Source organism: Dermacentor albipictus, chromosome 5 (genome assembly GCF_038994185.2).
Source record: "Dermacentor albipictus isolate Rhodes 1998 colony chromosome 5, USDA_Dalb.pri_finalv2, whole genome shotgun sequence".
Classification (NCBI taxonomy): Eukaryota; Metazoa; Arthropoda; class Arachnida; order Ixodida; family Ixodidae; genus Dermacentor; species Dermacentor albipictus.
The window spans coordinates 95,592,918-95,619,813 of record NC_091825.1 but is presented as its reverse complement, the minus strand read 5'-3'; the positions used below and the strand labels follow the sequence as shown (position 1 = coordinate 95,619,813).

Below are 26,896 nucleotides of genomic sequence, written 5' to 3'. Positions count from 1 at the left end.
CGACCCACAGTGACTCGGTGAATGTAGCGGAATACTCCAATAACTGGTTTCGCTATGAAGAAAATAGCTGTAGGTTCACTTTTAAAGAAGAGCTTGAAATAACACAGTCAAAGCAAAACTACACGCACAAAAAATAATGGCCAAAATTTTATTGACATAGACCGGGGACGCAAAAAAAAAAACATCCAAAGAGAGGAAAGCACTAAGCGAAACGGCTTGTCGTTCCGGATGTGGCCCGAAGTTATCTCTTGGTGCACTATATAAGAGCGAGGTCGAGAAACTTTTTTGAATTATAGAGAAAGTTTCGAGGCATGAACATGCGCGAGAGGCTGGAAAATGGCACTTGCGCGGTTAGGTCCGAGAATACGGCCATCGACGCCTGTGGATGGGTTATGAGCCATTACATTTCATCTTCGACGAGGAGAAGGCTTGCTTCGTCGGCCGAGAAGGCGACTGAGCAGAAGGGGAAATAAAATCCCGGAGAGCCGCTGTATCAAATATAGGAGCAGTGACTGAGCCTGCACTTAAAGCTTCGCCTTCTGTGGAACGAATGCATAAGGGCCGATATTCTTGCGAAACGTGCCCTTCTGTCGTGAAACCGTTTTATGTCCGTTTCTTGCTTAAATAGATGATATTTTCGTACGGAGTTGCGTGTTCAAGTACGTAAACAAGAAATTTCAAGGCCTTGTTTTCAAACTAAACACAAAGAATGAGTGACAGGGTGTGTGAATTAGTGACTTCGTGAATAAGTCAATGAGCGAATGAATGAGTGGGTGAGCGAGCGAGAAAGAGAGAGAGAGAGAGAGTCATGGTCAATGTAAATCGGCAGAACTAATCATCAGAATAAAAGACTACGCACGTCCGTTTATATATAGCGTCATACTGACATTATGCCGCGTGGCAACCCAGGCGAATAAAAAAATTGTGCTGGCGAGCGTGCATTGTATGGCGACAGCACTACTGGGACAAACACTGAGGAGAGTAGGAGCAGAACATACGCTGTCCTGTTTAGCGCATGTTCTGTCCTTCAATGCTTCAGTTCATGTCCCAGTAGCGCTGCCGTCATACAATCAGCACAACTAACCAGTTAACATGTGATTATAATTCGGAATTTTGATTGCGTCCTTGGTAAACCTGCCTAGAAATAGAACAATGAGATGAAGATTAGAGCTCTTAGCAGAGTAAAAGAAGCTTCTTTCCCTGCCGTGGTTTGGTACACAGGTCACCTTTTTGTTCTAAAATTGGCGCAGCAATTAGAAGCCTCAGACAACCCCCTCGCCATAGCGTCCCAATAAACTCTTTTCCATCCTCCTGCTGTAACTATGGCATAACTTAATGTATGAAGCCACGCAGTACTAATGAAACAGCTGCAGAGCCTTTACTCGCGGAATGAAACGCGACACGAAAACTTTAAAGTAGAACACTGCTTATTTGTAATTACTCAGTAGTGCCATTTCATGTCAATGCGATTCTGGGGCCCTATTCACTAAGCTCCTCGTTTGTAAGCGTTATTTTATCGGCTGGCCGGCTTCGCTAATCATATGGCTAGCATCGCGATTGGCGTGAATTGGCTCCTACTAAATCTTTTAGTGTGTAAGAGCTTGTAAACGTATGACCTAGTCACTAAAGGTGATGCGGACTACGATCTTAGTACACAAATCTGATGCAAGTACGGAATTGCACCAATGTGACACGAATTGCCAACGGGTGGAAACGACTGTATGCGCATTAGTTAGTCCCAGGCTGACGCGTTTCATTCCGCTAGCATTTTACAACGGTGACCAATTGAAGAGCTAACAGCGGAGGTGGCGGTGGTGGTGTGTAGCAACTTTATTTTAGCAGAAAGCGGTGGGAGGCCACGCCGCAGGGAGGTCTAGGTCGGGGCCCATGGAGTCGCAACTTTGGCCATCAACTCTGCCAGCATGGCTCGCAGAAGGTTTTTGACGCTCGGAGCACGCGCTCCCAGGTCTCCACGGAGGAAGTCGATCGTATGAGGTCTCCCGAGGGCAGGCTACGGTTGCACCAGTCCGGTATGTGCTTCTGCGCTGCCGGCGTCAAGCCGCAATGCGTGCACCCGGACGCGCTGTCATTCTTGAGAATGGCCACCAGCCTGCGGGGGCTCAGAACACTATGTGTCTGAGTCCTCCGGATGGCGACCGCTTGGTGTCGTTCCAGAGTGTTACGTGGAGGTGGATGCGCGCATCGCTCCTAGAGCTATTGTCTAAGTTTATCCCCATAACTCTTTGAGGCATCTTCATGAGCACTCGGCCGAGCTGCCCCAACCCCCCGGTTGGTGTGTGCGCGGGTGGCTAGGTGGGCAGCTTCACTGCCCGGGTTACATTCGTGACCCGGGGCCCAGAGAAGTCTGAGCGTCGCCTCTGGCTCTCGTAGTTTTCGCAGGGTTGCACGTTTAAGATATACCGTGCGGTAATTTACATGGTCCTCATTCAATACGACGCTATATAGCATGTACCGGCGGTGTTGGTGCCTTCGGCAACCTCTTCCGCTTCGACTATGGTTTGCACCCTGATGGTCTCTGTGTGGAGGATCACGCCATGTCCATCAGCTACTGCTATCGTATACGCGCCACTGCATCCACGATGGCGGCTGGCTTGCCTGTCAGGGGGCGTCGAAGCGATTCTGTGCGTGCGTGACCCCTGTCCTTGTTCTGTTCATCCATATTCTCGGGGAGCGATGGGATGACAATCTTGTTTCTGAGCTCGAGGGGGATCCTGACCCGGGGAGTGATACCAGTGCTTGGTGGAATGTTTGGCAACTTGACAGCCTGACAGCCTCCACCACTGTGTTGTACGTCGGGCATCAATGGTTTCGGCAACAGTATAGAGCGCGTATCTGATTGTACAATCAGCACAGTCTGGTAAGCATGCTTGCTACAGGCGATGGGTGCAAGAATGTGGGACACATTCAGATATGATGGATCATCGCTTCGTGCGTGTTTGTTTCGCATCCACGTCACCTGAGCGCCACAAGCGTGTTTCGCCGCTCCTTGTCACAAAAGAGCTACCCTTGCGCGCGAGTCGACAGCCCGCTGAGCTAGCTAGTGGGAAAAACGGCTTTTATGTGATATAGCGTGAAGACAACTGCTTGTGTCAGCAGGTGGCATCAAAGCAAACACGCATAGAGCGATGAACCATCACATGAGAATAAGCCCTGCGTCGTCGCTTTCATCGCCTCAAGTATAAGCCAGCCCACCAGATACGCGCTCAACATTTCGTATTTCGACTGTCCACGGTAGCTGTATATATTCTCGTTTAGTATGCATAGTACATCCATAGCATCGCTGTAGTAGCATACGTCCACCTCATTTCAGTTATGGCCATCCGTGATTTAAGTGTTACTTGACATGAAGACCGGGGTAGTTGGAGAAGTATGGGAGAGGCCTTTTCCCTGCAGTGGGCGTAACCAGGCTGCTGCTGCTGCTGCTTCTGCTGACATGAACGCTTTCTGCGCCAGTGTGTCTGAATAATTTTAACTGAGCAGAGCTCGTACACCTTTGCTGACCGTCTGCCAACAATCTGCTAACCGGATTATTTTTCAGCGCACATTATTTGATTACACAACTAAGATAAAACAAGAGGAAAGCTGCAAATCTTGCGCAAGGCAGGTATGACGTCAGCTTTCATCGCATGCTGATGAAATCAGCAGGGAAACTATCGCAGCAAACGACAGAGATCATGATCATCATCATCAGCCTGGTTACGCCCACTGCAGGGCAAAGGCCTCTCCCATATTTCTCCAACAACCCCGGTCATGTACGAATTGTGGCCACGCCGTCCCTGCAAACTTCTTAATCTCATCCGCCCACCTAACTTTCTGCCGCCCCCTGCTACGCTTCCCTTCCCTTGGGATCCAGTCCGTAACCCTTAATGACCATCGGTTATCTTCCCTCCTCATTACATGTCCTGCCCATGCCCATTTCTTTTTCTTGATTTCAACTAAGATGTCATTAACTCGCGTTTGTTCCCTCACCCAACCTGCTCTTTTCTTATCCCTTAACGTTACACCTATCATTCTTCTTTCCATAGCTCGTTACGTCGTCCTCAATTTGAGTAGAACTCTTTTCGTAAGCCTCCAGGTTTCATAGTAGAGATCATAGGGATCACAGGGATCATAGTAGAGAGTTATCGCTCAGCGAGCCAGTGGGTCAGCATAGACGCCAGTTTGCATGCGGAGTACAACGTGTGCCGTGGCGTCTACTCTGGCCCGCTGGCTCGCTGAGCTATAACTATCTAATAACCGTCAGGCTCCACACTGATGAACCACAGTAGGCTGACTAGAATGCAAATAACAAGAAGGCGAACGCTCTGAAAGCTTCCATAAGTCTCTTGACGGACAGGGACATTAATTTCTAACTATTGATGCCTATATTGTTCTTTCTGCTTTTTATGTTTATGTGCCGTTACTTGTCCATTCCATCGTATACTTATTCACATATAGGCATTTTCCAATATGCTGCACTTGTATGTGGCCGCCATTTCTGTATTCTTCCTGGAAGGATTTCGACTTTTCCCTACATGTGTGAGTGAGTGCGAATGCGCGTGTTCTTATTTGCTCATTTATTCATGTAGTTTCGGGATATTCATTAGATAATTAAACGTTGTCGAAAGGCCGGGAATGAAAGCCATCAACATTTTCAATATCATCCAATATCTAAATCAAGCAGGGAAATATGTATATTTAGCCGAGAACGCTACCACCTCCTGTATGTTACCGTGCTCTTTCGTTGACGTTGCGTCTTTTTCGTTTTCAAATTTCCTGACACGCAGAAACTCACCCGCAGGCACAGGCACATATAAGCATACGAGGAAAGCGCGCGGATTCCCATCTCATTAGTGTTCGTATTACGGCCACTGCGCCGACTGAGAACGGGGCAGTGCGTAGCACATCTCCGTGGCTACGCCGCGATCCTCTGGGTTCTTGCAGAGATCAAGGCACGTGCTTCGGGCTTTCCCTCAGTGTCGGCGTGTCTTCAACACCAGCGAGAATGCTGCAAACGCCGCGCTTGGCCGAATAGATATATTTTATCACCCCCTTCCCCCCCCCCCCGCTTTTTTTGTTTTGACGTTCGCTTTGCCGGTGTGCTCCACGACTTGGTCGCGCACGCGGAATCGGCAAACGCTATAAATGCCTTCGCTCATAAATATTTCAGCATGCGCCCCCCCGCCTCCGTGTTATTCCGCACCGCTACTCTCCCAACTCGTTTCAATGAAGGAGTTTGAATATCAAAAAAGGGAGGAATAGGAGGGAGCGGAGGGCGTGATTGGCCGCTTTTTTTGTCAGTCTAGCTAGTCAACTATTCTTTACTCTTTGCTTTAGGTTTGCGGTATCCAGTAGGTGGTACGCACTGCTGGAAGTTGAGACTGTCCCTGCTGTCACTTCCCGGTATTAATATGTATCCAAGACCTGTGTGCGTGCGTGTGTGCATATGTGTGTGCGTGTGTGTGTCATAGACTCGCTTCAAGTTGTTCATAGTGACGTCTCGTGGCTTGTCTTGCAATTGGATCTGCATAAAACACGTTTCTATAAAACTGCTTCTTGGCCTGTTCGGTACTAGCTGTAAGACGTAGTTGCCGCGAAAGAACACGCACACGTGCTCACGCACTACCTGTGTAATGGTGTGTGTCTTGCGGCCGGTGTGTTTTGCATTGAAAAATGTGACTCTCGCAGCCGGCTTAGGACTGCGAAGAGAATTCGATGATGACAAATGAGGTTTTACTAATAGACAAGACACAGTACAAGAGAATATTATACAGGAGGAGGTTCCGAGGTCGAAGACTGTAATGGGACCTCCTGTAAAGCGTATAAGTATAATATAAACAGCAGTTGCAACAAATAATGTAAAATGTTAAAAGAAATAGCAAACTTAGTATTGGTTTAGCTTTGGCAGTACTAATACAAATAAGCTGCAAACATGCTAGTAAAAAACTATAATAATTATTGACACATTCGACTACTTACAGAACTATAACGCCATTATGAAAGTAAATGGTTAACGAGACATAACCAAATGAACTTTTATTTGTGTAGCGTAACCAAATATACATTTGGAAGGGAGGAAAGAAAAAAGAACTTATCTAAGTGGTGGCAGATGATGAAATGTAGTCTTTTAGTTGTCGTTTAAATTGGAATGATATACATGACTTAATATTAGGAGATATAGTGTGTTCCAGATGGAAACGGACAGAAAAATGGATACTCTGCTTACCATAATTTGTACGTACCTTGGGAAGAATAAAATTATTATGTAGTGCAAATCGCGTAACACTAGTATTCATTAGACAAGATCGAGGCATAAGACTGTTTCGATGAGCGTTATCTAGTTGTCGGTATAAAAACGTACCAAGACTAAGGTTAATAAGTTCGTCCTCAGTAGGAATGTTATGGTTATGTAATAACTGTTTGGAATTGAAATGGTTACGACTAAATGTAATTATTCTAACAGCCTGCTTTTGTAATACTTGTAATGATTGTAAGTGGGTAGGATACGTATTGCCCCAGCATGCAATGTGATAGTTTATATGTGAATGGATAAATGAGTAGTATAAAGAGAGTGAACTAATGGCGTTCTTCTGCCCAATGTTTAGCTAGTCGACGCATATGAACCATATGTTCCTTGTTGGACTCCCTCTCTGCGTCAATATGACAAACTCGCACATTAGTCTCGCTTGAAAAAATTATCAACAGGGGCAGGTGTGCAAGAAATTGATTTAACGAGGGTCGTTTTGCCAGCCTTGTCTAGAACATCCGAATACCGGCATCCCAACGTTTCCTGGGCGGTAATTCATTGCAATATACCGTGTATATTCCTTCAGGAAATATCCGGAATTTTCTGGCCTTTGTATGCAATTTAAGAAATGATTTCCTGATCAAGTGCACCCACTAGTCAGTTATAGATAATTAATTAGGTATTTTAAACAAAATGTCTGTTATCTAAATGAAATAGTACAGACAGCATTTTGTGCTGTAAACTGTTCGAGACCATTTCTCTCAGAGTGACTCCCAAGTATACCGGTTCCATGCTAGGAGGTCGGTTCCAACGCGGTTAATTATGGCGCAGGGCGCGCAACGTATTCTTGCACGATCACTTTCGGCTACTCTATCGCTTTCGTGGGCCGGAGTTTTCCGTACCAACCAATCAGCTGATCCGGTTTCGTTCAACCAACCAATGAGCACGCACTGAAATTGATATCGCCGAGTGAGTAAGTGAATATGTGGGATTAAAAGAAGGCAGGGATGTTCACTTAAACTACCGAAGAGTCCGGTTGGCTACCTCACGCTTGGGGAAGGGAAAAGAAGAATAGAAAGAAGGGAAAGAGAAACGAACGCGGTGAGTGTGAGCACATGTACAGGTATCTCTACAATGTTAAAGGCTTTCGCACAAGCCAGTCGATCGTTGTCAGAAAGCGCAAAAGTGCTTTCACTGTATTCTGTGCCAATGATTGGTGTGGACAAATGACATAGGTTGTCTTCGTGTTTCAAATTGAGGACAGTGGCGCAATGACTGGTCAGTGTTCTTCTCGCAGCCGCAGACATTACATGCAGGACTGTCAGCCATTCCAAGCTGTGCTGAATAAGCTTTCGTGAAGGCAACTCCTAGCCACAACCGACACAGAAGAGGCGCTTCGCACCGGTGCAGTCAATCCGGCAGCGAAGATATCGCCGAAAGTAATTGTCCGAGAATACGTCCCCATTATTAACCGCAGACAGTATTTTAATAGAATGGTAGCCTAATAGATCGATCTGCTCCCTTTCGCGCTGTTAATTGCGAGTGCCGAAAAGGCGTTGCGGATGTTTCTTTCCGCAAATTGGAAAGAGCGCAACGTAATCGACGATTCAAACATTGTCAAATTGGATTTATATTATACGGCAAAACTAAATGATGATATATATATATATATATATATATGAATTTGTTGGCATAGGCAATGAAATGTCACAAAGAAGTGTTCCACAGGGATCCATATTAGGTCCCGTGCTTTTCCTTCTATCTATAAATGATATTACCAAAGTTCAATATACACCTGAAATTACAATGTTTGCTGACGACACTAGCCTGTTCTTCAAAGGATACATAATTCAGGAAATAGAAGCTTCAACAAATGTATACCTGCCTAAGCTTTCTGATTGTCTAACAAAAACCAAACTAAGACTAAACAAACAAAAACCGAATTTATTATGTTTGGGCCTATTAACAAGCTCATCAGCGATAATATAATAATTTCTTATAACGACAATGCCTCGAACAAGTAAACACGCAGAAATTCCTAGGTGTCTGCTTCCATGAACACCTGGATAACCCATGTGAATCACCTCTTGACCGACTTAAAGGGCCCCTGAAACGGTTCGGACAAATTTTGTAGACGCGTAGGGTACAGCTTAAGTAGAACATTCGCACCACAATTTAAGTGAAGCGTTACGTATTAATGGAGCTACAAGCGATTATAAGTTACCCTCCTCCCCAGCCATGCTTTTCCTCCTCAACTCGTCCGCCGAGCGAGCGGGGCTAAGCTCCGCCTTCACTGGTCCTGCGTCACGATGCGACGTCACATCGTCCACTTCCGGGTGTTTTGGAGCCCGCCCCCGCCCGCGCGAAACCTCTCCGCTAGCTGCTTGGCTGTCGACCCCAAGCGAGAGCTATCGAAGCAGCGTGCGTTGCGAGCATTCTGTCGTAGCGCCGAACGTGTCTGGTATTCCGTTAACCACAGGCAAGCTGGTCATTTCGGCAAATGACTGGAGGCATAAACTCAAGCTGGTGAAGGAACTTTGGCGTAGACGTACGTGAGCGGCCTGATCGGTCTGCACGGTCCAGACACTTGTTGACGCAGCGCTTAACCAGTCAAACAAAGCGCTAATATTGCTCTAACGAAGTGTAAAACATTTTAAACATTTATAAAAACGACGTTTTGATGATTACACTCCTGCGAAAAGTACGCATCAGCAGCAAAGAAGGAAACGCTTCGTTGCTGCTACTGTGTATGGTAGAGCTCTATGCCACCAGGTGGCTGCACCGTGCAGACCATTCACATGTGCCCTTCTGCTCATTTCGGCTCATCCCGTTACGGCACAGTCAAGCGGCCAGATCCTCTCCCCTTGCGCTTACGTTTGCCCTAATACGGGACTCGCGAAACGCTATTGCGTTAGTAATCTTCCGGTGTAAAGTGACGGCCACAAACGCGCAAATCCTGCGCGGCAGCCAGTTCGCTCGTACGCTGCCTTGCAGAGGGACACGATGTCGCAGCTTGACATATTGCCAGTCGCTACGTTTGCAGCCCACAAGGCAACAAAGTCGGATCATAGTACTCGCGAAAAGACTGACACCAACTCTGAACGCGGAGCTCTCGTCAAAATGGAGTACGTTGTAACACAAGCAGACGACACTTGCTGTGTGCCGGAAGTGCTTACGTGTACTGAAAAATTGTTCTTGTGCATTCTCTTTATGCTACTTTCTTTTTATAAAAATAAATTAACTAACATTCCAACTATTTCGAAGATCATTTGTTTACCATAAAGTTAGAAAAATTATCGATCACGCACCCTGGTCAGCCAATCGGATAGCTCGCCCCACTGACGTCATATGGGTTATTTCGGTCATATGGGTAGGGACGGCTTAAAATTCCGCCGAGCAGTGCGCTGCGATCGGCAGCGGTGTGCATTTTTAAAACCTTATAATAAATTACACGCTTTACGCAGAGCACTTAGACGTGTCAATTAATGATCAGAAGGACCTACTCTAACGACTCAGTACGTTTGTAGAAAATCGTCAAAAGCGTTTCAGGGTCCCTTTAACTCGTTCAGTGGGATCTCTGAGTAGGATCGCTTCTCTACTCCCTTCGTGGTTAAGTAAATTATCGTACTCGCATTACTTTCCTCGAAACTACTATACGGAATGTTGGTGTAGGGAACAACTAAAACGAATTATGATAGGTTATTAACCTTGCGAAAACGCGTGCTTCTTATCTTACAAAAAGATAAAGGTCATCTCCAGCACATAGCCACTGAATTACTATTTCTTAAACATGAAATCCTATCTGTTAAAAAGTATATAATCTAAAGCTGATGCAACACATACATAAGCTTATTACAGGATGCTTTCTCAAGCACTGGATCCATAAAATAAGTCTTCAGAAGCTCTGGCTGGAACACTTAAAAAATATGCACAAACTATGGCAAGCAGGTCATTTAATATAAAATAGTGCAATTATTGAACCCCCATGAATCGAATATTGACCATACATTACAGACCAAGCAACTCAAACGCCATTATCAATAATTCCTTCTCGCTACTACGCTCACGGTCGATCCATAAAAGTTGTGAAATTATGTTTGTATATTTCTAGTTGAATTTCTGCTGGTATATACAATAATTAAACAAAGTTGTTTAATTATATTTCAATGCATGTTTTTCGACGTATAATGTATGCAGAGCATGTCGAATGTGCATGTATAAGCAAACAAGCATGCGATCAGATGACAAAAAAAAAAGAAACAATCAAGCGCTTTGTACTTGATCAAATGTATATAATATCATGTATATACAGTAAAAGCTCGTTAATTCGAACCGCAAGGGGAAGCCGCTTCAGTTCGAATTAACGAAAGTTCGAACTAACGAAAGTGAAGGAGGGCAACAGTACACTGCGATTTGGAAGCACTAGGGCATGTCAGAAACTTGGCGTGTCAGAAAGTGATGGCGTGTGCCGCGGGCACACGCCATCTTCAAGTCGAAGCTCTGGGTCCGACTGTGCCACACCACCGATGTCCACCGAAACGAACGTTAGCCGAGGCTTAACACCATCCCAATGAATCGCGACGGCCGATACCTCCTAAGCTGAAAACAGAGGTGCACAACCGATGAAGACTGCCGAGACAAAGACGCTGAACATGTGAAGGTGGCGAAGGCCCTGATTCGTTGTTTCTTGATTGCAAGCGCAGCTGCGACGTACTTGATTCGCTGTGTTTTGGAGCTTGCCGTGCCATCTCCGCACAACATTAGCAGCTGTACAAGATTTGAAAAGCCTCCGAGATTCGCAACGGGCAAGAAGTCTCCGAGGTTACGTAGAATGGAGAGGCGGCAGCCGCCGCTGCCTTCTGGCTGACCCCGCGTCGGTTAGATTTTTGTCCGATTTTTCCTTCTCTTGCCGTTCTCTCCGTTTCGGAGGCAATACAGCCTTGTGTGTAGGCAGTAGGCGCGCTTCTCTGGTCGTGTGCCAGGCGAGCGTAGTTCGAATTATCCGTGAGGGAACCTTCTCGCTTTCGAATTAACGGACTTTTTTATACATAGACATCTATGGAGCTTGGCCGGACCAAATCGTACAGTTCGAATTATCCATAAATTCGAATTATTGAAGTTCGAATTAAGGAGCTTTCACTGTATATATATATATATATATATATATATATATATATATATATATATATATATATATATTACGATACTGCTCGATCACGCACGCCCGTGTTTGTTCCGTGCACACCTGCTAAGTCAAAAATGGTAATCCCAGGAACTTGGAATGACTGAAAGCTGAGCAATTAATAAATAAGTTGGTAGGGAATTAATGTTTGCTGAACGGCAGGCGTGCAAACAAGGCCGCGAAAAAAAAAAAGAAAAAAAAAACGCGGTTTCGTTGCGTTTGCGTTGTACTTTGCGCAACTACCCGTATAAGCCTGCGACACTTGACGAGTAGCTGGTGGACTGCTGCCCCGACTATACTTTACAAGCCACGGTCGAGCTGATCACTAAGCCTTGGCTACACTGATGACAGCTACGTTTACGTAAATGCGACAGTCTATAGCGTGCCACATTCGTTAGCGCATCACGATAATGGTTAGGCGACAGCGTTTACACGTGGTGTATATCCCGCCCTGGTCCGAAACGATTGACCGGAACCTGTTTCAGGAGGTTGTCATTCCACCGGCGAGTGTAGGAGAGCGCACGACGGCAGCCGTCTCTCACCCTCAACGCGACACGCCTGGGTTCACATCTACTGCGCGAGGCGACTTAACCCATCTGGAACCACTCTCCCCTGTCGCATCAGTGCGATTCGCCTTCACGTATAGCGCATCGCTGCCGTTTACGTGAATGCGATGCGGCACTTCTACCACTCATTTAAACGACGCTAACTACAGACAAAGCGGGTGAACCCGGACTGGGGTTCTTGAGATAAAGTTCACCCTCTCACTCTCGCTGTTTCTCTTTTCGCTTATTCTTGAGTCTCTGTTTGCACGCCTGCCTTTCAGCGACCGTGAATCCGATGAATCCTAGCCGGAGTGCTTTATGCTATACATCCCAAACCGCTCTCTTGTTTTCAGAACGCATTCGACCAAAACCTTACATTACCTAACCGCAAGTATACTTTGCAGTGTTTTTTTCTTTGTGTTTCTTTGCTTTCTTGTTCTAATTTTAGGCTGTGGACACTTTCTTCTTTTCATGCCTTTTTTTTTTCTTTGCTTTCAAATGGAAGCTTTATCTCAGGGCCAACACCAATGCCACTTATTCAAGTACGTCTAAAACACAGAAATGCTTTCTTGAGACAATTGCTGGATCGATTTCAATAACATTTCATTTCAATAACAAATTCATTTTTAGAGATTTTAAGAAGCAGAATCACAATTGAGGGCTTCGACGTCTTTACGATAATTTGTAAAAAATGGGTAAATAAAAGAGTATAGAAGCACTAAGTTCACAAATTCATAATTCTGCACCAAAAGTAAATATCGCGGTTTTCTAAACTGCATCTATTAAGCCATATATAAAGCGCACTACTTTGAGATACGACTTTAGACACTACGTAAATTAGCATACGATGTTTGCAAAGGCGTTGCAAAAGTCCTACTCACAAGTAGGCGACCTATTTCATAGCGGCGTATAATGCGTCAGTTCCGTTAGCTTTAAATTCATAAGCAGAATTGTGATATGTTTTTTCATTGCCGAATTACAGAGTGCTGCTTATTGGGAAACTTGGGATTGACTAATTGCAACGGAATGTTTATAGAAGCGTCAGTTGTTAGGAGCGCTCCGGTTTATTTATCCATCTGCCTTACTCTGTCATTGTCCTAAAAGCGCGCCCTACCACAGTATGAGTTACAGATTTGTAAACTTCGCAGTTTTCAACCTGAGGGCGAAAGGCTGAAAACGTAGATTGAGATGAGAAGAAATAAACAAAGCATAGCCCGAGGCTGTCTACCCAGTGAAAAAAAAAAGAATTTTGTCCCCGCGACATTCGTGTCCCAATATCCGTGCACCGTTTCGGAGACAAATAGGACATCCGCCGAGCATCCAACCTCGGATGCCCCTACCATAGGCAACCCAACGATTTCGCGCATGCACCTTTTTCGTCTTAAGCCCGCTTCGCATGTTGCGATTTTCGTCGCACCGCAAGTGCGATTTCGGTCGCATGCGACAGAATTCGCATTCGCTGGTGTCGAACCCCCCCTCCAATCCTTTGCGACTGCAGCATACCGGCTATGTCGCACGTCGCACCGATCGCAGCGATCACTGCAAGTTTTCTTCGAAATTTTTTAGATATTTGCAAAATTGCCACGCGACTGACTGCTCGCTAATTGTCCTCACTTTAAAGGGCAATGGCATATTGCACTAACTTCAGCGCATTGAATTTTTGTTTATGCTGCTTGCAACCTATCGGTGTAGTATTCTAAGAAACTACTTCACCGCAAATATCGCTGCCCCCCGCCCCCTCTTTAACTTGCTTCTCTCTCTCTCTGTACTTCCTGTAAAACACATGAAACAATGTGGAAAGCTGTAAAACACCTTGTATTTGTAAACAGTGGATAACACATTAAGTAAATGAAAATAAACATCTTGCAATGAAGTCAACCAGTTCCATCCATTCCTGCGAATGATAGCTTCCTTTTAAGTGCTGACGGTTACTGCATAAGCCTTGCCTAACAAGAGAGAATCAAAGTTGCTCATAAGTTTACAATTACATGTATTACTGAATAAACTCGTGTAACAATATCCTGTCGTTTCTGCCCCTATAAACAAAGAATCATGCAACTTGGAAGATACACAAAGACAGCATAACATTTGTGCATCTGAATCTTCTTGCTAGATTGTGAAATGTAGCTGCTTACTGATTTACTCCATGGTGGGATTTAATGGCATGCGCGTCCAGACTCCCCAGAAATCTGCCACGGGCACTCAGATTCATCCAGAATTCTACCCAGCCGAGCTTTCTCCGACTCGTATTTCATCGAAATTCTACTGAGCCAGGCTCACACAAAGCCTCACGGTTCGGTTCAAGTCTTAATGAGCTGAGCTCAGTTCACCGACCTGCGTATACATTACATGACATTAAGGTTGTGACCTGTGTGGTGCATAAGCAAACATTGCATAGGAGCCGGTGTTCCATCAGATGGAAATAAGGAAAATTGCACGCATTGCAGTTAGTTTTATAGAATTTAATTGACCGTTGCATGAAAGCTTCGCGTCATGTCAATTCCAACATGCGCATCGGGTCTACGTCATATTTTTTGCGGATACTCTTGGCGATCTTGGCCATTACTGAGTGGCCACAATCTGCAAATTTCAACAAAATGTTGAATAAAGCACTTTGGTGCAGCATATAAAAAAATACGGTTACATCAATGCAAGTACAACAATCAAAACATTATAAACGCATGAGCATACAAAGGTGCACACGGATGCTAGATATATGTAGAGACGGAATCGCACTTCGGCCGACTTGGCTGCCATCTACTGCGAATGAAAAAGAAAAGAAGAAATGTACAGGACGACACTGCAATGAGGCCACGCATGGTCATGCGGCTTGCCTGGTCCCTGAGCTATAGGCGAAACATACCTGGAATCTAGTAGTTGCCGCGAGGTAGCAGACACAGACGCTGGCGGACTGAACGTGGCATACACGAACAATTATCTGTACCGCATAGGACTTACCACTAACCCATACTGTGATAACTGTCGCCACTTAGAGACAATTGAGCACATATTACTAGAATGCACCGCGTACCGCGACGAGAGACATTTTTTTAAGCACCAAATGGACATGATTCGCCACGAACCGTTAACGTTACCGAGCATCTTAGGTCCAATGCCCGGCCCTTCAAAACAGCGACGGGTTTTGGATTTATTGTTCAAATACCTGACAGAAATTGGTCAAATAGGAAAGCTTTAAAAATTGCATCCTTCCTATACAAAAGCCTAAATTTACCCACCATGTCACCTGTAAATATTAGTATCAGGTCCACTCGGACATTTCATATTTCTTTTTATCCTTTTTTTCTCCCACTCTTTTCTGGAATCCTTTAATCCCATTCCCCATCCCTATACAGAGTAGCATGCCAGCGGTTATATACGCGCCGGCAAAATTCTCTGTTTTTCTAATAAAGAGCCCTCTCTCTCTCTCTCACGCTGGCGGAGTTCGCAGCCGGCCACTCAACCATTACAGACATGTGGGTTCAGTCTGCACTCGTCCTTAATCATACTTTTAGTGTCTGTATTTGAGCTTTTAATTTGGACTCCTCAAAAATCTTGGATTCTGAACCTTGCAAAGGTAAACAGTTTGAATTCCATTGTTGTTCATGAAGAAAGTATCTATAAAGGCTTAGAGATATTGTCAATGCTTAACACTTTCCCGCAGAACAATATGTAGTATGCTATTGACATTCAAGCAGATTTTCAACAACAAGAAAAGCAATCAGTCTTTCTTGTTTTGAGCATTGGGTTAATGCAGGCTATTCAAGCAGGCACAAACTTTTCCTAATACAGTCCGCTCGGGAATACCAGATTAGATTGTACCTTGAGGATTTCCTTGCACTTTCTTACTTTAGGTGATTAATCTAGTTTGAAATGGTATCTATTAGCGTGCCCTAACATTGGTCTAATGCCGGTTAAGTACATGACCAGCTTAACAGATTGGGATGCTTGCTTTAATTTTCAGTGATGGAACCATAACATCTGCTCCAGTTGCTTATGTTATTAGACATCTGGGGCTTTCCAGCCCCAATTTATTATAATGTGCTGAAGCAGGTAGAAGACCACGCATGTCATGTCAACGAGATCGGTCCATAGTTGCGATGGCTTACTACTCTACGCTTGCCACTATGAATGCAAAAATTCTAGCGCTCTATATTGTTACTGAACAAACAAACGTACTCATAACGACGTATTTATTCTTAGCCGTGCGGCTAAGCAGCCGCACTACGTATACTGAAACACATTGGTTAAGGTGGTGGTGGTGGTGGTGGTGATGTTGAAGCAGGCGGGGTTAGCCTGGCATACATAGCCGGCAATTGTTCCGCCTGATCCTCCTTCGAGTTGAGATCAGGGGTGTGTCATCAGCTGTCGATGAGCTCCGTGTCTCGCAGGAAGGCTATCAGCAGTCGTTGCGCTCTCTTCCTGAATGCCGCGGGCCCTCTGGGGAAAACAACGTCCTCAAAGGTCCTGTGCGTGAGACCGCTTTTTTGTAGCTTGTCGACCATCGCTTTTCTTTCTGGGTCAAACTGCGGGCATAGCCAAATGAAATGTTCGATGTCGCCAATGTACATATTGGTTAAAGCTTCTGATACACATTCACAGTATACTAACAACGCGAGACATAGGGCAAGAAAGTTGACGGCGCCCACATCTGTTAGAATGTTATGATGCTACGTACACAAGTGACTGCAGCTCCTAAGAAAATTGTGACGTCGGCTTTCACGCCTTTAGAAATACTCCGAGAGAACGTCTATACAAAATTACAGCTCACGCGCAGCGACGGGCGAACCGGGCTAGCGCTAAGGTTGAAGTTCACAGCACAAACTCCATTCCACGTTCAGTAACCACACACAAATCATTCGCGGCTTCCTTCAGGGGCAGGCGTGAGCTTCCGGGTTGGCGCTAGCTGCTGCGTTCGACGCAAGAGTGCTAGGAGCAGGGACCGCTTATGCGCAACGAGCAATATACGCACAATTTCTTTTTTTTTTTTGATAAGCTGACGCTAAGCACGGGTGGTAGCGCAAGGGTCTCGTTGCACTGACGCGACGACTTCGCTGCAGCTGAATCCCGAATACTGCATATGCAACGAGGATAGCTATATGTGTTTGTTTGTAGGTCCTCTTGTAATGTGTTGTGTACTCCCGGCAGAAAGACACGGACACAGAAAGCACAGTCGACAACACACAGCGCTGAACAGACCAGCTGCGACTGCGAACAGCTGTTTACGTCCGCCACGTCAACTCGCACTGAACTTCAGGAACCACTGTTGCGGGCACTCCAAAACAAATTTGAACGTCACAGCGCGTTTGAACGACAAAACACGCGTACTGTTTACTTCAACTGAAGACAGGTGCATAATATCACAATGCACAGATTGTTTCCCTACATCTGAAAAATTATGCATCACATGCCACGAAACCTGGCAGCAAGCAACTCTGGGTGTCGCACAGGCCGCATTGTTGAAGTTGCAGTCGTGTGAAATGAGCCCTCGCAAAATTGCATTGCGATGAGTGCGACTGCATCGAACCTTTTTTCTTTGTTCCAGTCGCAGCATGTGAAACAGCCTTTGTAACATGAATAGTTGTGCTCCCAGAAGCTTTGTCTTTGAGTTTCCTCACGGAAGAATAGTGGGTTCTCATATATGTTAGAATTAGAATTAGAAGCAACCATGTCAGCGTGTACTTCGTACTATGTGTATTTCCTGGAGTAGCTTATTTTTGAAAACTATAGATCTATACTAACATCACAAAAAACACATCACAAGAGCTGTGTCCAACGTTGTTTTGTGCAGTCTTTTCTTCTCACAGTTCATATTTACTGCGCTTAGACAACTCTCATTCGCACTCTCGAGCTCTTGCTCATGTGATGCTGGGAAGCCGAATATTCATGAACACGCTCGGAAGCCAAGGTTACGGGCCTGCGAGCTGTGTGATCTTGCACACAAAAAAAGAAAAGAAAAAAGAAAAAAGGAATTATTGGAAACGTTTAGGCTCAGGTAATTAGGCCTGCCAGTTCCACGCGGTGCAAGGGCCACAAATGGCCTCCGAACAAACCCACGGGCGCGCAAAGCGCGGACGACTAAGCGGTTCTGGTTCCGGCACCTCGAGGGACTTGTACTCCGCGGTGCTGTTATACATAGCTTGAGCTATGGTTACTATAAGCGGTGTGGCTGCAGTCGTTACCAAGGCTTGCTTTTTTTCCTTCTTCGCTTGCTTGTTTCTTTTCTTTCCCTTCTGCATGATTTATTCATGCTTGCAGGACGTCCGTAATGAGAGTGGAGGACGACGCTCTCTGACAAATAGTGCTGCGCGCCAAATCGAGTAAAAATCCGGAAAGAAGAGCAGAAGCCACGGCCCTCACAATCGCAGGTAAGCGAGCGTCAAGTGAGCGTTCTAATCTAGTCGCGTTCTCGTTTGCTTCATGCTCGCCCGACGATGAAGCGAGACCGGTGACGTCACTCATGGACGTCTACAGAGGGGCGTGTTACTTGAGCTCTTCGGCTGTTCAATGAAATTGGCCGGCATAGAGTTTTTCACTACATTACCTAGAGGGAAATCTGGCGCTGCTGCGCTGTGGTATGCATGGGAATGCCGGTATATTGTGGATTCGGATTGGCATCGTTCTCGCAGAGACAGGACGCCTTGAAGACGCGCTTGGCAAGTACCGTTTCGTCTGTCACAATGATTCATTTTCTACTACAACAGCACGCGAAAAGCTGTTTTAGCTTTATTATTACGCGAAAACATGTTTTGTTTAATTTTGAGAACTTGTTATTGTGTGTACGACTACATGTTACGTAAAAAGTATCAGCGGGCCGCTAAAGTTGGAGGACAGGCGACAAGGTTCGCGCTCGCTTTGAAACAGTTGGTTGTCTGTTCTTGCTTTTCTTCGCTTGGTCATGCATCGTGGGTGAGTAAAGATGTAATATGCGTGAATGGAAACATTTTATGAAGATTTTACTTTGAGAACGCGTTATTTGCGTAAGCCATATCCACGTTTTAGACGAAGCCTCTTACAACACCAGCCAACACGAGCCTCGCAGACACATATAACGTCATTCCCATGACGGCACGGTGCCCGCTTAAGAAACTCCTATAGATGGTTGCGCCAGATTACCCTCTAGGTGTTACAGTGAGAAACTCTATGTTGGCCGGCACTCATCACGCTGGAGAAATTAGCAGCGTTCAGATCTTTGCGTTTCTGGAAGCATTTAAGCGTCAGGTCTTCTGTGGGGATTGAAATGGTTCTGAGCTCACCGGATGGAACGCTTCGAGTGTTCTGTAGAGATTAAGAGGTGGCTATTTTGCTTAAAAGTAAATTAGTGCAATTTGCATAATTGCTTGTCTGATTACTTTATCGAGCGATGTTAAAATGCATGACTCTATAGTAAAATCAATCAAGAGCAAAGTCTTCAATTGTATCACCTTTCTCATTTTGAAAGAATTTCGGACATGTTTCGTAAAACGCCCAGTACGTATATACGCGCTTCGCGACGTGCGATCATGTTGATGACAGTGAGAATCCGGGTGAAGAACAATCACCGTCAAAAGTCAAAACAATATAGGCGTGATATTATCATTTCTCATTCAGCCCCTGGAGTAACATGCCAGCCCATTAGCCATTGCCAGCCCCTTAATCAGAGGCCATTATCAGACCTCTGATAAGGTCAGACGTTTTGTATATGCTTTAGCGAGAAAAGGAAAAAGAAATCTGTCAACCGACAGAGCAATCTACGAGAAGTCTATAGGCATTCTGGAGACTAAGTCCATTTCACTAGGCTCCTTCCACATTATTAGCCTTTACAATACATGCCCACGTTCGTTACTCCTAGACTCATCTCCCATGTTAGGACAGCTGCTTTTTCACAGCCTTCGATGTACCGCTGCTGGCAAAAACATGGGTGTGCATCCGGCTTTCAGTCGAGTATTCTTATCTCCATATTTTTACTGTAGAGGGTATGGTGCACTATGAAGAAATTAAATCAAGGCTATCGGTGGAATGGCGGGAAATGGATTGTTCGCCAATGTACTTAGCGTCACAATCTTTTTACTGAAGCTCGGAGCTCTAGATTTACGCGAAATTCGCAAAACATAGATAGACAAGCGCCCACGTCCACAGAATGGCAGAATCTAGCACAGCATGAGAAGTACTGTCTTTGCCGAGTGAAATTTACCGTGACAGACAGTAAACGATAACATTAAAAAACTCTCTCTCTCTCTCTCTCTCTATATATATATATATATATATATATATATATATATATATATATATAGAGAGAGAGAGAGAGAGGGGGAGGGAGAGAGAGAGAGATAAAAAGAGAGAGAGAAGGCACCCTGTTGTGCTGTTTCCGCCAGTGAAAGCCCGATTAAATCTGGCGCCGCTTTTCCCTTCGGCGATCTTCGCATGCCCCAAGAGGGAGGGCACAGAATGAAGCGGTGCTATCCCCATCGGCCGCGCTCCCGAGAGTGCGATTGCCAACGTTAGTTTGGAATAGGCCACGGCTGCCCGTTTTTCTTGGCTAATTGCTGCTAACGAGGAGCGAACCTCATCCCAAGAGCGACCGCGCTCCCAACGGCCCACGTCGAAAGGAGAAATGCGCAGGCTGGACGTGGTTGCACTCTCGGCTGGCAACGTGCTTGCCGTATGCACGTTTACGGTTCGGATTCCATGTTCGTAGTCTCCTGCCGACGCTTTCCTTGGCCTTCTCTCATTCGAAGCCTCTGCCTTCGCGCTACTAAGGCGCTTCTCTAGCATTCCTGCGAGATGTAGAATAAAAGGCCGCGATCATTGCGTTGAGAGACGAAGAATATTTACTCTATATATACAGAAGTTCCACAACTACGTTAGAAGAAAGTCCATGGTGGACTCTGTGTCTGGGACTCTCTGTTATTCTTTCTCCGGCTTACGCACACCGCACTGATGTGCGTATTTGATTGCTTCTTCTTCAGGTTCGCTCTTGGAGGAAGAACAAATATTCAGTACGGGGTGTACAGGACTCGATGACACTGTTAATAACTTGTATGCTACAGTGTTCTTGTGCGGGGCGTTTGTTCGTTTGCTGATTTGCTTTCTTCGCTCTCATTCTTTTTCGTTCTTTTCTCATCCCTCAAGCGCGACATGTCTTTCCCAGGCGAACCAACCAATAAACATTCTCTTTCTCTCCATACGAAATGTTTGTGGTCGAGCGAACGCTTAGAACTCGCGCTGTATTTGCACGAAAGAGTGCTTAATGTATACTTTGTCCTTGGCGTAAGATGAGACTAAGTGATTACCGATTTTACCATTTATTTCATGCTGTCACGACGCAGAGCAAGTATCACGGGCCAATTAGGAACGAAGCGGGGAGCCTCGGTGCTGCCACGTTGTTGCACAAACAAGGCATAGGCGGAGCGTTCTGGTAAACGTATACCGGAGACAGCTAAACTCCGCGCATGCACAGTCTTTGCAGCCGGTATACAGTAGAGCTTTTGGAATACCTCGAGCTCTGTTAAAAGGGTCTATTATGGTTGTTGCGTTGTTGCCTTTCCCTAAAACTGCTTATGTGTGTTGTCGTTGCTACTCTGCTTTTTAAAACTTTTAGATGTAGAGATATTGCTGTCGTTGCTCTTCTACTACTACTTCTTCGTCTACGCCTTCAGGTAGCATGTGTTGGTTTGTTGACCGGTTGCCCTCGCCCCCCCCCCCCGCAAAAAAAAATGACGTTCTCTTGACACCTGCGGCAGAAAGGATGTTCCACCTCCGCCGCCAAGGTCCGTGAGTGTTGGCGCTGGCTAACACTCCCAGCGTTCTGCTAGAAAACATAAATGCCCAAGAAAGTGAATGGGGAAACGGCGCCGCGGTAGCTCAATTGGTAGAGCATCGCACACGAAATGCGAAGGTTGTGGGATCGTTCCCCACCTGCGGCAAGACGTTTTTTCATCCACTTTCATTTCCATTAATTTATTGTTTCTTTATTTCATTTATTAAGGACAAGTAATTTCTCCTATGTTGTCCTCGGTGTCAGTGTTTGTTGGTTTCTTATCATAATCTTCGTCGTTTGTGTTTATATACCCGTTCATTCCACTAATTCGCAACGAGAATCTTCACATAATATTTCGAACACATTCGGCCCGTGTTCGGCGATCTGTGCGACAACTTTCAGAAATTATTATAATTTCGTCGAGCAAATTTTCGCTCTGTACAAATAACTGCGCTTGGGAAAGTTTGTGCACAAAATAACACTGCAGGCAGAAATATTAGTGCAATGCAAGCATCAATAAATTTTTTTTTCTCACTGACGATGACATGAATAAACTGCGTGTCCTACGACTAACTTTATTACCGCACCCTCGTATCTGTTATAAGCGATGCACTTCCCCAGTTATTTCTCGGTATTTCCGTATTTGACGTTTTTTTATACCGTAGCGGGCTCCAGGTGCTTTGCACTAGTTTTATGGTCAAATATTGCGCTATCTATCTATCTATCTATCTATCTATCTATCTATCTATCTATCTATCTATCTATCTATCTATCTATCTATCTATCTATCTATCTATCTATCTATCTATCTATCTATCTATCTATCTATCTATCTATCTATCTGTCTGTCTGTCTGTCTGTCTGTCTGTCTGTCTGTCTGTCTGTCTGTCTGTCTGTCTGTCTGTCTGTCTGTCTGTCTGTCTGTCTGTCTGTCTGTCTGTATGTATGTATGTATGTATGTATGTATGTATGTATGTATGTATGTATGTATGTATGTATGTATGTATGTATGTATGTATGTATGTATGTATGTATGTATGTATGTATGTATGTATGTATGTATGTATGTATGTATGTATGTATGTATGTATGTATGTATGTATGTATGTATGTATGTATGTATGTGTCTGTCTGTCTGTCTGTCTCTCTGTCTGTCTGTCTGTCTCTCTGTCTGTCTGTCTGTCTGTCTGTATGTATGTATGTATGTATGTATGTATGTATGTATGTATGTATGTATGTATGTATGTATGTATGTATGTATGTATGTATGTATGTATGTATGTATGTATGTATGTATGTATGTATGTATGTATGTATGTATGTATGTATGTATGTATGTATGTATGTATGTGTCTGTCTGTCTGTCTGTCTGTCTGTCTGTCTGTCTGTCTGTCTCTCTGTCTGTCTGTCTGTCTGTCTGTCTCTCTGTCTGTCTGTCTGTCTGTCTGTCTGTCTGTCTGTCTGTCTGTATGTATGTATGTATGTGTGTGTGTGTGTGTATGTATGTATGTATGTATGTATGTATGTATGTATGTATGTATGTATGTATGTATGTATGTATGTATGTATGTATGTATGTATGTATGTATGTATGTATGTATGTATGTATGTATGTATGTATGTATGTATGTATGTATGTATGTGTCTGTCTGTCTGTCTGTCTGTCTGTATGTATGTATGTATGTATGTATGTATGTATGTATGTATGTATGTATGTATGTATGTATGTATGTATGTATGTATGTATGTATGTATGTATGTATGTATGTATGTATGTGTCTGTCTGTCTGTCTGTCTGTCTGTCTGTCTGTCTGTCTGTCTCTCTGTCTGTCCTTCCGTCCGTCCGCCCGTCCTCATTACGCCACTTTTCCATCAATAAAAAACTAATTTATTCGGTGCGCGTTAGCTTTACTTACCGGGGAGCATATGATAAGAGATAAAAGTGCCGAAAAAGAATTTTTATACGGAGATTTCAGAGCACCAGCGTCAGCAGGCTGCTCCACATGTGGCAGGCAAGATCGAGCATGCTCCGGCGTTGGCAACAGCAGGGGAAAGATAACCAAGCCCTAAAAGAAAGAATCACTCGACTCGACACGCAGAGATCTCCGATCACGCGACCGAGGTCACCCGGCAGCAATGGTACCAAATATGTGATCGCATGAGGGGACGCCTCAGCGCAGCCCGGACGTGGCACCTCCTACGCCAGCTCCTGGACCCGGGCACCACCAGGGCTGAAGGCAGAAGAAGCATGGCCAAGTTAATCCACAGGCATGCTCAGGACCCGGGGGCATTCCTGGCCGAGATGCGAGACAAGTACATCGGCCCGCAACTCAAGACACCGTTACCTGCGGCCTACCAGGGCCGGCCGAACGCGCACATAGACGAAGACAATACGTTCACTGAGGTGTCGGCAGCCGCCTACAAGCTGCGGACGAACTCGGCGCCGGGTTCCGACCGCGTTACCAACAAGATCCTACGCAACTTGGACGAGGCCGCAATGGAGCAGCTCACTGAGTTCATGAACGAATGCTGGAAGACGGGCGCCATCCCGGAAGAGTGGAAGACGTCAACGATCGTGTTTATACCAAGACCAGGCAAACCACTCAATGCGGACAACCTCAGGCCGATTTCACTCACATCATGCGTCAGCAAACTGATGGAGCACGTGGTCCTAGACCGTCTCAATGAACACGTAGAAGATGGGGACGAGTTCCCCCACTCTATGTTTGGTTTCAGGCCACACCTGTCCTCCCAAGATGTGCTCCTTCAGTTAAAAAGGCAGGTGATGCAACCCGAAAGTCCGGCGGACGCTCGCCGATTCCGGTGCCTCCTGGGCCTCGACCTGAAGAAGGCCTTCGACAATGTCGCCCACGCAGCGGTGCTCGAGGGCCTGACCCAACTGGGTGTCGGAAACCGAGCATACCGATACGTCCGGAACTTTCTCGTCGACCGGAAGTGCCGGATCAAAGTCGGTGAACACGAAACTGAATTTATAGAGCTGGGGAGCCGAGGCACGCCGCAGGGATCAGTCATCTCCCCTTTTCTCTTTAACGCGGCGATGGGCGGGCTCCCGGAACTGCTGTGCTCTATCCCTGGGCTTCACCACAGCCTCTACGTTGACGACGTGACGTTATGGGCAGCGGCGGATGATCCACAAACTCTTCAAGAGATCATGCAACGTGGCATCGACGTCGTACAAGCTTATGCGGAGTCGAGGGGCCTGACGTGCTGACCGGAAAAGTCCGAATACCTCCTGATCAAGCCCGGCAGAAGTAGCTGTCCCAGGGGATTACCACGGAGAAGGCGCTTCCTTGAACTTAATGTAAGAGAACTTACCATCCCGGAGTGCCTCAGTGTCAAAATATTGGGGCTAGACTTTCAGAACACGCTGCGCTGCGGGCTCATGTTAAACTCCAGAGGGCGACCAACTACACACTACAGCTCATTCGCCGGGTGGCTAATCGGCACCACGGCATGGACGAGGGCGATCTGCTTCGACTTGTGCAGGCATACATAACCAGCAGAACCATGTACTCGACACCATATGTCAAACTCGCAGCCACGGACTTAGCCAAATTAAACACCATGAACCGACGAAGCACAAAGGCAGCCTTGGGCCTTCCGGACCACGCGGCCACCGCAAGGCTAGAGGCCTTAGGCATGCATAACACGATCGAGGAGCTCTTAGACGCTCACTACACAGCTCAAGTCCGTCGTCTCTCGCTAACCCCGGCTGGCCGCACAGTCCTCCGGAAGCTCAGTCTCGAGGCTATCCCCGAGTTTACAGAGTACATTACGATTCCGCGAAAGGTCAGGGGGCATATTTATGCGCCACCTCTACCCCGCAACATGGACCCCGAGTTCCATCAGCTCCATCGGCAGGCCCGTAGTGAAGCCATTTGGCGACGCTACGGCTCGCAAGATGGAGTGGTCTACACAGACGCAACCAGACACCCTCGCGGCGACTTCATGACCGCGGTGGTAGCGGATCACAACGGAGGACTGATAGAACATACAACAATCACGGCTGACCGAGTGGTGGAAGCGGAGGAAACCGCGATTGCCATGGTCATGCATGCGGAAGCGAATACCGTCATGAGCGACAGCAAGCAGGCCATCGGCAATTTCGTCCGTGGTAGAATTTGCAAACAGGCGTACCATGTCCTCACACGACGCCCCCTAAGCGGCTTGAAAACCCTCGTGTGGACCCCCGCTCACGCGGCTGTGCCCGGCAACGCGTCGGCTCACAGTTTGGCTCGAGATCTCGCGCGCCGAGCCTCGTCCGCGGATGCGGACGGCGTGAATGAGGAGAGACACGAGGAACCCTGCGAGACGTATTATGAAATAGCCCATCGGTATCGCTTGAGGCGTCGCGCGCTCCCACCACCGGCCAAGCAACTCGACAAAACGCAAGCGGTCGCGTTTCGGCGACTTCAGACAAATACATACCCACACCCAAAATACATTAACAAAATCACAGGGGGCAGGGAAAGCGACAAATGTAGGCTCTGTTCAGAAACAGGAACACTCACACACATAACGTGGGAATGCACCTCGCTCCCGTTCTCTCATCCCCCCGTCAGCACCGAGACTGACTGGACAGCCTGGCTCAGTTCCGGGGACGTCGACCAACAACTTGAACTGGTGGACTGGGCGGAAAAGGCCAAGCAGGCCCAGGGCCTTACTTGAGCCCTAACCCTCAGCCACGTCCCTCTTTACCCTTCCCTCTTTCAATAAAGTTTATCACCACCACCACCAAACAACCCATGTACATATTCAATTTGGAAAGTATACTTTTCCAAATAAAATTCGATTTTTTTTTCAACGTCCCGTGATTCCATCGCTGATATCAGGAAGCCAATGTGCATACCTTTATATATGCGACATACGCGTGCACAAATAGTGTACTCGCAAGCAAGTACGCCTTCCAAACTCAGTAATATTTTTTTTCAGCAACCGGAGATTTAAGTCTTTATTCTTTGTTGATTCTTTGTTGCAGTGCTTCAGCACATACAAAGCGTGCGAAAAATCAGAGATGCTGTCCTTCAGAAAAAGAAGGTCAGAACCTTTTATAACAGAGTACTCTCCCTTTAGAAGAAGAACGAAGGACTGGACAGCACTTTGTTCTGTCATTTCTTGGCTTTTTGGACGCTTTCTATGTGCTGTAAAACTGCCACGAAGAATGC

The 26,896-nt window shown here is 46.0% G+C and overlaps 1 long non-coding RNA gene across 1 annotated transcript in view; it reads left to right on the top strand.

Annotated features, from left to right (window-relative positions):
- Positions 1-26,896, top strand: part of LOC135918639 (uncharacterized) — a 150,338-nt gene that overhangs the window by 102,025 nt on the left and 21,417 nt on the right. The window contains exon 5 of the long non-coding RNA XR_010569712.1: positions 18,230-18,339. This is a non-coding gene — a long non-coding RNA (uncharacterized lncRNA). The remainder of the gene's footprint in view (positions 1-18,229; positions 18,340-26,896) is intronic.